The sequence below is a fragment of the Schistocerca piceifrons genome, chromosome 1, assembly GCF_021461385.2.
Source record: "Schistocerca piceifrons isolate TAMUIC-IGC-003096 chromosome 1, iqSchPice1.1, whole genome shotgun sequence".
Taxonomy (NCBI): Eukaryota; Metazoa; Arthropoda; class Insecta; order Orthoptera; family Acrididae; genus Schistocerca; species Schistocerca piceifrons.
In genome coordinates this window covers 533,154,178-533,169,602 of record NC_060138.1, presented here as the reverse complement: position 1 = coordinate 533,169,602, position 15,425 = coordinate 533,154,178, and the positions used below count along the sequence as shown (strand labels likewise).

The 15,425-nt window shown below is 46.4% G+C and overlaps 1 protein-coding gene across 4 annotated transcripts in view; it reads right to left on the bottom strand.

Annotated features, from left to right (window-relative positions):
• Positions 1 to 15,425, bottom strand: part of LOC124798949 (fructosamine-3-kinase-like) — an 81,923-nt gene that overhangs the window by 12,475 nt on the left and 54,023 nt on the right. The window contains exon 6 of one of the 4 annotated variants that reach the window (XR_007016979.1): positions 451 to 707. The exons of the other annotated variants lie outside the window; for them this stretch is intronic. The gene's annotated coding sequence lies outside the window, so the exon portion shown is untranslated. The remainder of the gene's footprint in view (positions 1 to 450; positions 708 to 15,425) is intronic. 4 annotated transcript variants of the gene reach the window in all.

Below are 15,425 nucleotides of genomic sequence, written 5' to 3'. Positions count from 1 at the left end.
TTGCTTGAATGCAAATATTGCATCACCCCCCCCCCCCCCCCCCCCCCGACATCCCTTCAGCCACACGCTTGAAAATACCCTACTTATTTTGGATCTCCACAGTGGTGACGGCTATTTGGGCTATGAGGCCCATTTTGGACTCTACTGGGGTACTGTAAACTACCTGCTTCACATGACCCCAATAGAAAAAATCTAGCAGAACAATGTATAGCACTGTCCCTTCCAGTGAGGGTAGGTTCAGCACATGTGTTGATGTCCGTTTTCAGCTGACATCGCATGTCCAATATTTGTCATTCACTTTTAGGGTATTTCCTGACATTTGTGACCCCATAAGTACCATATTAATTACTTTTCAAAGTATCATCTACATCACATCAGGAGCTTTTTAATATTAATAACACATACAGGGGTGGACAAAAATATGGAAACACCAAAAATACAAGGAATTACCATGACTAATACGGTGCAGAAAAACTATTAGCATTCACAATAGCTTCCATTTGCTTCGAAATGGATAAATATCAGTCCAGTATCATATTCAAGGGTATCTTATACCATTCTTCTTGCACAACAGTGGCATCTTCCAGTAAAGATGATGGAAGAGGATATTTATCATGCACCCCTCTCTCCAAAGTAGATCACAAAGGCGTTATGTCTTCCTTGAATGCTGGTGGTTCTTTAGTGGATACAGGAGTGAGGAACACATGCTGATCACAAAAGAGAATTCAGATATTAATTTATTCTACATCTAATACCAAATAGTAAAAATAATACACAACTTCGTTGCCACAGATTGTACCATCTACAACTACACTTACATTCTGCACTGTGAGGTGCATGGCAGAGAGTATGTCCAATTGTACCAGCTACTAGGGTTTCTTCCTGTTCCATTCACATATGAAGTGCAGGAAGAATGATTGTTTGAATGCCTCTGTGGGTGCAGTAATTATTCTAATCTTATTCTCGTGATCCCTGTGTGAGCAATATATAAGGTCAATTGCTAACAGTAGATCTGAATGTTGAAATATATACAGATACAAAAGATTTATGAATCTGTCACACTTCAATACAACATCTATTCAGATTATGACAGTCTTAACATTATTCTGCCAGCAAAAACACAAAAAAAGGGGCTCAGAGCATAAATGTTCGAACTTAAGTACGCCCATCGCTGAAACTCCATAGGGGCGATGCTTGTATCTCATTGGCAGCAGCATAATTGTTTGTGGCAGCACCCTCAAGCGGTGGTGGTGGTGGTGGCGGCTGTAGGAAACGTGGCAGTGTTACTGGTGATGCAAGTATTTTGAAAGTGCAGCCAAAGAGATAGTGGCCAATACCACAATAAAATTGAGATCTGTTGACTGTGATGGCCAGGGGAGATGAGACAATTCATCCTCATGTTCACAAAACTAGTCCTAGATGATGTGAGCTGTTTAAAAGGGGTGCTATCTTGGAACACAGCATCACCACTGGGGAATAACCATTTTACTATGAGATGGACCAGAGATCAGCTAAAATGGTCACATCCTTGGAAGTAATGCAACCTTGTATAGTAACCATGGGTGCCTCAGAATACCATGATATGGCTGCCCAAATAATCACCAAACATCTGCCATGTTACACTCTTGGGATGTAAACTTGGCCAAAATTTGGAAACAGTGTGCAACAATATTCATCTGACCAAATGACATTCTTCCATCGGTTCACAGTCCAGGTTCTATAGCTTTGGCTCCACACTTTACTGTTGAGAGCATCTGCATCAGTGATGATAGGTTTTGGAATTCCATTTCACACTGATATTCCCTGTTTATGGAGCTCCCTTCATACTGTTCCAGTGTTGACAGGGTTCACAAGTTTGACATTCAGTTCTGCAGTAACTTTTGCAGCTGTTATTCCCATATTTCTTGTCACAGTCCTCTTCAATGACCATCTGTCACAACTGCTTAACACACTTTCATCCAAGTTGTGACTTAGCAGATAATGTTTCTCCACTTTCCCTGTATGTGGTATGAATCTTCGATATTGTACCTCTTGAAACACCGAACACTTGGTTACAGAAGCACTCACCATACAAGCACCAACATTATTCTCACATTCAAAATCACTTAGCTCTGATATAATGATCTCATAACTATAGAGAACACAGCATTTCTCATTGTATTTCCCTATATTTGTCAACCTGTGTGTGTGTGTGTGTGTGTGTGTGTGTGTGAGACATGTTCCAGTTAGGAGCATTCAGTAGTGACACTGCAAGGTACTAGCATGTGAATCATTTATAACAGCATCTTCAGCTTTAGCCACCTGCTAATTACAACCATGAGGTTATAGCTTTGGGGGTATGTAGCACTTCAAGAATTTCCGCGTAAATTCCAGAACCACTCATCCTTCTACCATCTCAAACACAAGATATTTTAAAAATAAGTGTGATAGAACGCACATACTGTGCCACACATGTTTGTGTGTGCAAGCTGGAAAGGAGTCACGAGCACAAGGTAGACGAGATGGTTGAACGGCATCGACAAGTGTTTGCCACTTGCGCCACGGAAGTCGTATTGGAAGAGCAAGAAGTAATCATGCAGTATTCCTTGCTGTTTTAGTGTCTGTGATTACTGTTAAGGAAAAGTGAACAACTGATTATAGACATTTAATTGTACTTCATGTGTTGGACTTGCTAGAAGCAAGACGTGTTCATAAATTATGCGGTTGTAAAAACTACGCTATTGCAGATGTATTTTATAGAGCCTAACGCGAGACCAATTGGTTAACCTATAAACATTCGAATACTGATGAGAGAAATATAGAATTTGTTCTCTGTGGAAGTTGAAATATACTTCTTCGAGAACTAAATTATTTAGAAAATAGAGAGAGTGTCTTACAAATTCCCGTAACCAGTATTATTCTTCGGAGAAGAAAGTTTTGGAGATTGACGGAACTGGCAATCCAGAAAAGAAGATCAGCTGCGCAGATCAAGTAAGTCAACCGATGTGAGAGAGGTGTGGATTTTGCTTGCAATCCAAAGTCACACCGCTTCTTATCGTCACACATCGTTAGAGGTAGTTAACATTATCAGGTGCTATCAGTGGCATTCTGACAGATATTAAAGGGGTTTGGATTTACTAAAAATTGTTGAAACTCTCTAAACTAGTTCAGTATAGTGGAAAGTAGCAGGACCGTTTCACATTGATTTGGCTTCAAAGTGTAAAAAATTTTTCCAGGCACATCCCAACACAAACACAACTGTGCTTTAAAACATCCTGAACTCATGAAAGCAGGATGGTTGTAAAACACATAATAAAAGGAAGATTAATAGGGAAATAAGTAATTTAACAATGAACAAATGAAAATTAATAAACATCTGTAGCTGGCTGACAGCTCATCACTCTGTTGACCTACCAGCCACTTCTGCATTTCATACTTGTGTAATCTGGTTGGGTTAGAGGTATTTACTAATTGATGATGATGATGATGATGATGATGATGATGATATGGTGGTGAGGCGTGCATGACAGCAACGTCTTTAGTGTCACACTAAAATTTTATGGGATAAAATAAAATTCACAAAATTATAAAACTGCAACTACAATTAAAAAACAAAAATGTAGAAAACACATGTTCACATTCAAGGACATACAAAAATTTTGTATTGTATCAGGCCTTAAACTTAGGCTAAAATTGGAAAAAGTGGTAGAAAGAAGTTAAATATCATAGCACGTATCTGTGGCTGTCTTATCACTGGAATAAAAAGGATGACCCAACCACTCCGCAACACACTAAAACCTCCAGCCTAAGAGCTGGCTGGAGTCCAGACATTTAACAAAACTTTAAAATCTTCGTAACACTTGCCTCATTATCAGATAAAAATAGGGGCAAATCCCACCTAAATTTGCTTCAGCGTGCATATCACATTCCTCCTTCCACAATTATATGGCTCTTCAATGCAACAGTGAAATGACAGGCTCCAGATGAACAGCACATTTCCTCATGGCATGTTCCTGGCAGTTCTCCTTGGTATCTTGGTCTGCTCATTCATTTCGCCGAATTCCCATGTGTACCAGTACCCAGCAGAATTATACTTGTTTCCCCTGCTGATGAAGGAATTACAGTTGGTCTTGTATTAGTTGCACAATTTTCTTTGGTGCAATGAATGTAGGCCACTGAATGATTTGTTGTTGTTGTGGTCTTCAGTCCTGAGACTGGTTTGATGCTGAAGGAAACAGATGAAAAACTGCTGGTAAACCTTTCTGGGTATAATTTCGTGGTCCACGAAACTCTCCTGTTCGCAACATTTCGCCCAAAACTTCGCTGAACATTTTCAGAGGTATTGCTCCTCTGTTGAGTCAGCTAGATGTCCAGTGCAGGTCTTGACAAAATGTTAGGAACAGAAGAGTTTCATGAACCAAGACCTTACACCCCAAAAGGTTTACCAGCAGCAATGTTATCTGGTCGTGAAAGCCTTCATTCTATCGTCAGATCAAAAACTGTTTGCCTCAAAGGCACCTCATCTGCTTCCAGTGCCTTCAGGATCGCATGAAGTTCTGTTGTAAATACAATATATTCATGGGAGAGGCGAATCTGGAATACAAAATCAGTGAACGCTACTGAACAGCCTAGGCATTACTCCTCTTTGGAGTCTTCAGTGTACACAACTTTAAAACTGTGACATCTACATAAAATGTTAAACAACAGAGTGCTATACCCCTTATAATTTTGCAAGTATAGGATAATTCTGGGCCCCTGTAAAAGCCAAGGCGGAGATCTGCCCCAACTTTGGTATAAAACTTTCAAACCAGCCACCACCATCTCTAAAAGTTAATTCTTTGCCAAACCCATAGTGCCTTGTTGTTCATTGTTAATTATGGAAAAGCCTAACCACTGGTGCCCGAGCAACAATAGTGTGCAGGTGCGTATGCCATGGACAGTGTTTTATTGGCCTATCGCAATATAAAGAGTCATTGCCGCATGTGAAGTGGCACCTCACTAACTTCAACGCAAAGGCTCAGTAAGGGCTTAATTCCTTCATGACATAGTTATGGTTATAGTTTATTTTTTGTCCACTGATCAGTTTTACAATGATTTTAGACATCTTATGTTGCAAATTAATACACCAATTTCACACATGAAATAATAATAAGTAATACATTTATAAGAACTGAAGAGTAATTTTTTTTTTAGTTCATCTATGTTAAACTCACTGCTTTTAATATTAGCACATTTATACATAATTGCATCACTACATCTTATTCTGTATGTTTTCTTCTGCATTATCTGTTCCTTGAGTTTTCTTTTGAAGGTGTTCAGTTTCTTTATATTCTTAATGTTAGAGGGTAGTCTGTTGTAAAATAAGTTTCCTGCAATTGTAGGGTCCCTGTCTGTCATTTTCATTCTTTTGCCATAGATGTGGCCTTTTCTCTGGTTCTTGTCTTGTGGTCATGAAAGTCTGTTTAGAGGTACTGTACGATTCACCGTTAAAGGAAGCATTGTCTCATATATGTACAAACTTGGAAGTACAGTATGCATCTAATGGCTTTCTTTTGAAGTTCTTTGTACTTGTATATCTGCTGCACCATTCCATATTGAGACACAGTACAATACGTTTGGGAAATTAAGTCCATAGTACATTTTAAACAAGGCTTGTGTGTCCACCGTATGGCACAATTTTTTCATTAAAAATATATTTGTACTTATTTTGGAACAGATCCTGTCAATGTGGTTTTCCCATTTCAGAAATTTGTCCATGTCTATACCAGGAGCCTCTTACAATCCATTGATACTAAGTGTACATCCCCAACTCACAGAGTAAATTCCTCAGCTCTGTTGGTTTCGAAATTTGTACACACAGTTTTCATCCTGTTGATCAATAAGTAATTTTCTGTAAAATCCTTTTCTGCCATTTGCAAGTTCTCACTGGCTCTTTTTTCCAACTCCTTCACTGAGTCATTACATACTAGTGAAGTTAAGTCATCGGCATACATGACCACTTTTTCATTTACAGCAGTGGGCATATCTTTTATATATATGATAAAGAGCAGACGTCCTAGTACTGAACCCTGAGCCACTCCATATTTTACCAGCAGAAAATCAGAAGACATCTCTGTATTTCCTGATTAATGTTTTATTTCAACACACTGTTGTCTGTTTTTAACAAAGGTTTTTTTATAATATCACCAGCTTTCCCTCTTATGCCACAGCAGTCCAGCTTCTGCAGAAGAGTTTTATGGCAGACACAATCAGTCAAAAGCTTTTGAAAGGTCTAAATAGACCCTAGATACTTTCTTTTGATGATCCAATGCCTCACTGGTATCAGTTATGAAGTTTGTCACTGCAATCTTGGTGGATCTTCCCTTTCTAAATCCATGTTGTGCCTCATTTAAGAAGTTATGCTTCTCTATGAAGCTTATAAATCTATCTTTAACCACTGCTTCTACTATTTTAGACAGAAGTGGTGTGATCGTTTTGGGCTTACAGTTTCTGGGGTCTCCTTTGCACCCTCCTTTGAATACTCGCACAACTTTACTCATCTTTAAACATTTCGGGAATACTCTTTATTGCACTACTAAATTTATCAAGATTTAGCAAGATATCTAGCACAGTGTTTGACCGTTTTTGCTGAGATGCCATCCAGACCTTCAGTATTTTTATTTCTTAGTGCTTCAATTTTTTTTAAGAACTTTCGATTCATTTGTAGGGAGGAGATATAAACTCTCGGCCACCTTTTTGGGACTTTCCATTCTTCTTGGTACTGATGTGCATCCCCCCCCTCCAGGAGTTTCTACACTATAGCTATAGAGTGCTGATTGAAAATATAGCACACTTGTTGTGGATCAGTCATTTCTTTCCCTTCCCTTGTCAATGCTATATTTATATCTTTAAAGGCATATGATTCTTTTCTGTTATCATTTATATAGTTCCAGACTGCTTCAGAGAGGTTAGAAGAAGACTGTATTCCAGATTTTTGGTGGCTGGCCTTTGCTTCTCTTATCATCCTAATGTATGCTTTCTTCGTACCCTTGTAAGCTTCATGAATGACCTGAGCTTTTCCTTTCTGATATGTTTCTAAGAGTTCAATCAGTTCATCTCTTGCTTTTTTAATTTCTGAGATGAACAATTTTTTGTTTGATTTACCCATATTAGTTCTGCATAGGTACAAGTCTCCTTGAGTAAGCAAAGTTTATTAGACATGGGGTAGACTCCCAAGAGTCAGCCTATGACTGAGCAAAAAGGAATTTATACTTATATGGATATGGTGTCTGTTCTTTTGGACATATCCGAAAGAACAGCCACCATTGATGACCTGCAGCTGTCTAGAATGAAATTATAATTATATTAATACACTCCTGGAAATTGAAATAAGAACACCGTGAATTCATTGTCCCAGGAAGGGGAAACTTTATTGACACATTCCTGGGGTCAGATACATTGCATGATCACACTGACAGAACCACAGGCACATAGACACAGGCAACAGAGCATGCACAATGTCGGCACTAGTACAGTGTATATCCACCTTTCGCAGCAATGCAGGCTGCTATTCTCCCATGGAGACGATCGTAGAGATGCTGGATGTAGTCCTGTGGAACGGCTTGCCATGCCATTTCCACCTGGCGCCTCAGTTGGACCAGCGTTCGTGCTGGACGTGCAGACCGCGTGAGACGACGCTTCATCCAGTCCCAAATAATGCTCAATGGGGGACAGATCCGGAGATCTTGCTGGCCAGGGTAGTTGACTTACACCTTCTAGAGCACGTTGGGTGGCACGGGATACATGCGGACGTGCATTGTCCTGTTGGAACAGCAGGTTCCCTTGCCGGTCTAGGAATGGTAGAACGATGGGTTCGATGACGGTTTGGATGTACCGTGCACTATTCAGTGTCCCCTCGACGATCACCAGTGGTGTACGGCCAGTGTAGGAGATCGCTCCCCACACCATGATGCCGGGTGTTGGCCCTGTGTGCCTCGGTCGTATGCAGTCCTGATTGTGGCGCTCACCTGCACGGCGCCAAACACGCATACGACCATCATTGGCACCAAGGCAGAAGCGACTCTCATCGCTGAAGACGACACGTCTCCATTCGTCCCTCCATTCACGCCTGTCGCGACACCACTGGAGGCGGGCTGCACGATGTTGGGGCGTGAGCGGAAGACGGCCTAACGGTGTGCGGGACCGTAGCCCAGCTTCATGGAGACGGTTGCGAATGGTCCTCGCCGATACCCCAGGAGCAACAGTGTCCCTAATTTGCTGGGAAGTGGCGGTGCGGTCCCCTACGGCACTGCGTAGGATCCTACGGTCTTGGCGTGCATCCGTGCGTCGCTGCGGTCCGGTCCCAGGTCGACGGGCACGTGCACCTTCCGCCGACCACTGGCGACAACATCGATGTACTGTGGAGACCTCACGCCCCACGTGTTGAGCAATTCGGCGGTACGTCCACCCGGCCTCCCGCATGCCCACTATACGCCCTCGCTCATAGTCCGTCAACTGCACATACGGTTCACGTCCACGCTGTTGCGGCATGCTACCAGTGTTAAAGACTGCGATGGAGCTCCGTATGCCACGGCAAACTGGCTGACACTGACGGCGGCGGTGCACAAATGCTGCGCAGCTAGCGCCATTCGACGGCCAACACCGCGGTTCCTGGTGTGTCCGCTGTGCCGTGCGTGTGATCATTGCTTGTACAGCCCTCTCGCAGTGTCCGGAGCAAGTATGGTGGGTCTGACACACCGGTGTCAATGTGTTCTTTTTTCCATTTCCAGGAGTGTACCTTCAGCTGCTAACGGGTGTTGATATATATCAACGAGGACAGATGAAAATGTGTGCCCCAATCAGGACTCGAACCCAGGATCTCCTGCTTACATGGCAGACGCTCTATCCATCTGAGCCACCGAGGACAAACAGGATAGTGCGACTGCAGGGACTATCTCGCACACACCTCCCACAATACCCACATTCTCACCTTGTATGTCCACACACTACCTTCATAGTGTCCCACCCCAACACACTCATTATTCGTGGAAGATATTTTTACCAAGTCCCGTAAGAGTTCGGGGAATATGTGTGCATCTGCACAGAAGGAGGTCACGGCCGGTATTGCCAGAACTATATACTTATATGGATATAGTGTCTGTTCCTTTAGACATGTCTGAAAGAAGATGACCTGTGTCCTCAGAGGCTCACATGGATAGAGCGTCTGCCATGTAAGCAGGAGATGGTTGGTTGATTTGTGGGATTAAAGGGACCAGACTGCAACGGTCATCGGTCCCTAAGCAGGAGATCCCGGGTTCGATTCCTGATCGGGGCACAAATTTCCACCTGTCCTTGTTGCTATACATCAACGCCCGTTAGCAGCTGAAGGTATTAATATAATTCTAATTTCATTCTAGACACCATATCCATAAAAGTATATAGTTCTGGCAATATCGGCCATGACCTCCTTCTTCTGTGTGGATGCGCACATATTCCCCGAACTCTTATGGGACTTGGTAAGAATATCTTCTACGAGTAATGAGTGTGTTGGGGTGGGACACTACGAAGGTAGTGTGTGGACATACAAGGTGAGAATGTGGGTCTCACAAGAGGCGTGTGCAAGATAGTCCCTAAAGTCACACTATCCTCTGTGTCCTCAGTGGCTCAGATGGATAGAGCATCTGCCATGTAAGCAGGAGATCCCGGGTTCGAGTCCCAATCGGGGCACACATTTTCACCTGACCTCGTTGACAAATATCAACGCCATTTGCAGCTGAAGGTATTAATATAATTCTAAAAAGGAATTTGATGTAAAGCCATCCATCTGCCCCGAGGGATCACTGAGAACATGGGGTAGATGGCTGCCTGCCCCTCCCCCTCTCCGACAGATAATCAACAAGTTCATTACCCAGAATACCTACGGGCCCAGGAACCCAGAGGAAGTCAACCGAGCAAGCAGCATTACTAAGACTAGTGAGAAGGCCATGCATGGCAGAGACCAAGGGTGGTGGAAAAACACTGAGTAATAGCCTAAAGGTGACTCACTCATTCTGTACATAACAAAACTCAGATGAGGGAGGACAGTTTAATAAAAAAGAGGGCCCAATAGATGGTCATCAGTTCCACAGTAAACACCCCACGCTTGGCAGGCAAGAGGTTGTTGTTTTTTTTTTTTTTGGTGGGGTTTAAGGGCGCTCAACTACTGAGGTCATTAGCGCCCAGTCACCGTCGTTAGAGCACATGGAATCTAGTAAAACTCTTTAAGGGGAGGGGGGGACACCAGAAAGACCTGACAAAGATGCAGATAAAAGAAGTAAAAAGGTTAGATGTCTTTGGACAAGCCAGTTAAAGTTATAAAACGCAGAACACGAGCAGCTGCTCGAGTGTCATTAGCTAAAATATCCGGTAAAGTAGATGGCAGGGACAGGACAACACGAGATTGACTAAAGCGGGGACACGACAATAAAACATGGCGCACTGTTAATGCCTGACCACAAGGGCACTGCGGGGCTGGGCCACCGGAGAGCAGGTAGCGGTGGCTAAACCGGCAATGCACAATCCACAACCTGGTCAGAAGGACCTCCTCTCGCCGAGATGGTCGGGAGGAGGTTGTCCAAGCAGTTGGGAGCGGTTTTACTGCCCGGAGCTTGTTTCCTTGGAGGGATGACCAAGCATCCCACCACAATGACACAAGCCTCTTACAAACATCCCCACGAACGTCAGACGGGACACAATGGGAGGCTGGCCGAGGCAGGAGGACTGCAGCCTTGGCTGCAGCATCCGCAACCTCATTCCCAGGCACTCCTACATGTCCGGGAACCCACAGAAAGCTGACAGGAGAACCATTATCAGCGAAAGAATGGAGGGACTGCTGTATCCGTTGAATCAAGGGATGGACCGGATAGGGAGCTCCAAGGCTCTGAAGAGCACTGAGTGAGTCAGAGCAGAGTACATACGATGAATGGCGGTGGCAGCGGGCATACTGAACGGCCTGATGGAGAGCAAAAAGCTCGGCCGTAAAGCTCGAACATTGGTCGAGGAGCCGGTATTTAAAGGTGGCGGCCCCGACGACAAAGGCACAGCCGACACCATCGTCAGTTTTGGAGCCATCGGTGTAAATAAAGGTGTGACCGGCAAGTCGAGCACGAAGTTCGACAAACTGTGAGCAATACACTGCAGCCGGAGTACCCTCCTTCGGGAGCGAGCTGAGGTCGAGATAAATATGAACCGGAGCCTGGAGCCAAGGTGGTGTCGGGCTCTCACCCTCTCTGAAGGTGGTAGGGAGGGCAAAATCCAATTGTCGAAGCAGGCGACGGAAGCGGACTCCGGGGGGGGCAGCAGGGCAGACACATACAACCCATACTGACGGTCGAGAGAATCGGCGAAGAAGGACTGGTAAGAGGGGTGGTCAGGCATAGACAACAGCCGGCAGGCATACCGACACAGCCGTATGTCGCGCCGGTAGGTCAATGGTAATTCAGCAGCTTCAGCATAAAGACTCTCATCAGCATAAAGACTCTCAACAGGACTAGTATAGAAGGCTCCGGTCGCAAGACGTAACCCTCAATGGTGGATGGAGTTGAGACGGCGTAAGAGGGATGTCCGAGCAGACGAGTAGACGAAGCTCCCATAATCCAGCTACGATCGGACTATGGACCGATACAAGCGAAGCAGGACAGTGCGATCCGCTCCCCAAGATGAACCACTAAGAACTCTGAGGACATTAAGGGAACGTGTACAACGGGCCGCCAAATAAGAGACATGCGGAGACCAACACAGTTTCCTGTCCAACGTGAGCCCTAGAAACTTAGTTGTTTCCACGAATGGGGAACAATGGGACCGAGATGTAAGGATGGCAGAAGGAACGCTTTATATCACCAAAAGTTGATACAAACCATCTTCTCTTCAGAGAACCGGAAGCCATTTGCCACGCTCCATGAGTATAGGCTATCTAGACAACGCTGAAGGCAGCGCTCCAGGAGGCATGTTCTCTGGGCACTGCAGTAGATCGCGAAGTCATCGACAAAGAGAGAGCCTGAGACATTAGGTGGAATGCAATCCATAATTGGATTGATCGCAATGGCAAAAAGGTCTACGCTCAAGACGGAGCCCTGAGGCACTCCGTTCTCCTGGAGGAAGACGTCGGACAATACGGAACCCACACGTACCCTAAACTTTCGATCCGTTAAAAAGGAATCAATAAAAAGGGGCAGGCGACTGCGTAGGCCCCACCTGTGCATAGTGCGGAGGATACCTCCTCTCCAACAGGTATCATAAGCCTTCTCCAAATCGAAGAACACGGCTACCGTTTGGTGCCTTCGCAAAAAGTTGTTCATGATGAATGTCGACGAGGTCACAAGGTGGTCAACAGCGGAGCGGCGGCGACGAAAGCTGCATTGGACATTGGTAAGCAGCCATCGAGATTCAAGAATCCAAACTAACCGAGCATGAACCATGCGTTCCATCACCTTACAGACACAGCCTGTAAGAGAAATGGGGCAGTAACTAGAAGGAAGGTGTCTATCCTTCCCGGGTTTGGGTATAGGAACAACGACGGCGTCACGCCAACGCATGGGGACCTGACCTTCGGTCCAGACGCGATTGTAGGTACGAAGAAGGAAGCTTTTGCCCGCCGGAGAAAGGTGTGCCAGCATCTGAACATGAATGGCATCTGGCCCCGGAGCAGAGGACCGGGACAGTGCAAGCGCACGTTCGAGTTCCCGCATAGTAAAGGGGGCATTATAAGTTTCCAGATTCAGCAAGTGGAAGGAAGGTCGCCGAGCCTCTTCTGCCTCTTTCCTGGGAAGGAAAGCAGGGTGGTAATGGGCGGAGCTTGAAACCTCCGCAAAAAACCGGCCGAAGGCGTTGGAGACAGCCACAGGATCAACGAAGACCTCATTACCTGAGGTCAGGCCAGGTACCGAGGAGTGGGCCTTAATGCCCAACAGCCGGCGCAGGCCACCCCATACAACAGAAGAGGGAGTAAAACTGTTAAAGGAGCTGGTGAAAGAGGCCCAACAAGCTTTTTTGCTGTCTTTGATGACTCTACGGCATTGCGCTCGGAGTCGTTTGTATCCAATACAATACGCCAACGTAGGATGGCGGCGAAAGATGCGTAAAGCACGTCGTCGAGCACGGATAGCGTCTCTACAAGCCTCGTTCCACCAGGGGACGGAAACGCGACATGAAAAAGAGGTAGTACGAGGAATGGAACGTTCGGCAGCATTAATGATAACAGCCGTGTCACAACTGAGAAAATCGTGGTCCGGGAAGGTCGCCAGGGAGGAGTAAAGTCCCCAGTCAGCTTTCGGTATGTTCCAGCTTGAAGGACGTGGGGATGGGGTGTGGTGCAGGAGACGAACGACACAGGGGAAGTGCTCGCTCGAATAGGTGTCAGAAAGGACATACCACTCGAACCGACGGGCAAGAGTGGTAGAACAGATCGAGAGGTCCAAGTGGGAGTAGGTATGAGTAGAGTCCGAGAGGAAAGTCGGGGCGCCAGTATTGAGGCAGACAAGATTGAGATGGTTGAAGACATCCGCCAAGAGTGAGCCTCTTTGACAGGATGCCCCTGGGGCAGAGGGGGCGGAGGCCACGGGGGAGGAGGATTTGGAAGGGAGGAATTTGGGAGGCGGAGGCAGAGACCCCGGATGGGGGGAGGAGGTGGAGGGGGGACATGATACGGGTGAGGATACCGCGGAAGGAATGGACACAACTGAGGCAAACGAAGTGGTGAACGGCACGGGATGGAGGCGGTCATACTTCTTCCTGGCCTCAGAATAAGAGAGCCGATCCAAAGTTTTGAATTCTTGTATCTTCTTCTCCTTCTGATATGCGGGGCAGTCCAAGGATCTAGGCGAGTGGATGCCAGGACAATTAACGCACCGAGGTGGTGGGGTGCATGTATGTTCCTCACGAAGAGGACGTACACAATCGCCACAAAGGGGCTCAGCCTCACACCGTGACGACATGTGCCCAAAGCGCAAACACCGAAAACAGCGCATAGGAGGCGGGACGTAAGGTCGCACGTCGCACCGGTAGCACATCACCTTTACCTTCTCCGGGAGAACGTCCCCCTCGAAGGCAAGGATAAAGGCCCCGGTGTCGATGCGATGGTCTTTGGGGCCGCGCTGGACTCGCCGGACGAAATGCACGTCTCGGGGCTCCAGGTTGGCCCTGAGCTCCTGGTCAGATTGTAGCAGGAGGTCACGATGAAAAATAACCCCCTGTATCCTATTTAGTGCCAGATGCGGGACAATGGACACTGGGATGTCCCCTAGGCGGTCGCACGCCTGGAGCGCCGCCGACTGTGTGGCGGAGGTGGTCTTTATTAGAACGGACCCCGAATGCATCTTACTGAGAGCCTCGATTTCCCCGAAGATGTCCTCAATGTGCTGAACAAAGAACATGGGCTTGGAGGTGGCGAACGTCCCCCCATCGGTTCGAGAACAGACCAAATAGCGGGGGAAGTACTTCGCCCCAAGCCGGCGGGCCTGTCCCTCCTCCCAGGGAGTGGCCAAGGGGGAAAGGGCAGGAGAACCAGAACTAGAAACAGTACCTTTCCTTTTGAAAGACTCGGCCGCAGAGCGACCGTATACGTGTTGACGTTTCATCTGCGAAACGTCCGCCCCGATACCACCCACTCTGACCAGGGGCTCTCCCCACGGGCGCCACCCAGCCTCAGCAAGGGCCACCTGGCAGGATGACCGTTGCCGGGAGTCCTGATGCCCCAAGGAGACGGGCATCTGCTCCTTGGCCGACGTGGGGAGGGTGCAGCTCAGGTATCGGCAGTACGATCCCTGTGTTGTCAGGGGGCTACAACCTAGAGGGTACATGACGACCCCACCACAACGGGCTGGCTACCGTGCTGGATTTCTGGTGCCATGGAAAGTCCATCATGTTCATAGGTGCAGATGGGGACGCACTATGGGCGTAACTTGTACAACCCATCAGGCGTTTAGGCCCAATTTGAGGAATAGTGAGTATGGTTACAACGCCGGTACAATGCTGAGTGCCAAGGTTTTAGTGCAGTGAGGACCAGTGGTACACCACTTAAGGCGTCCTTCCCCAAAAGGCTCGTACTTCTGTAGAATTTTGAAAAATGGAGGTCAAACCCCAAAGGGGACCATCACATGGAAGGCCGAAACGGTTGAAACTCCTTTTAGTCGCCTCTTACGACAGGCAGGAATACCTCGGGCCTATTCTTACCCCGGACCTGCAGGGGGGGAGGTATGTTCTGTGCCAACACAAGACTTGAAGGCATATCCCATGTGATCAGCAGATTTAGGAGCCATAAGTGTAAAAACAAAGGCATCCTGAAACTCCCGTAAGAGCATTTGGAACAAACAATGGCAAACCATTGGAGTGATGGGGGCTTTTAGACCCGGAAGAGATCCTTCTGAATCCATTGCCGAGGAACTAACCAAGGGAGTGTGGTTGGGAGAGAACTTTGGTAAGAGGACAAGGAT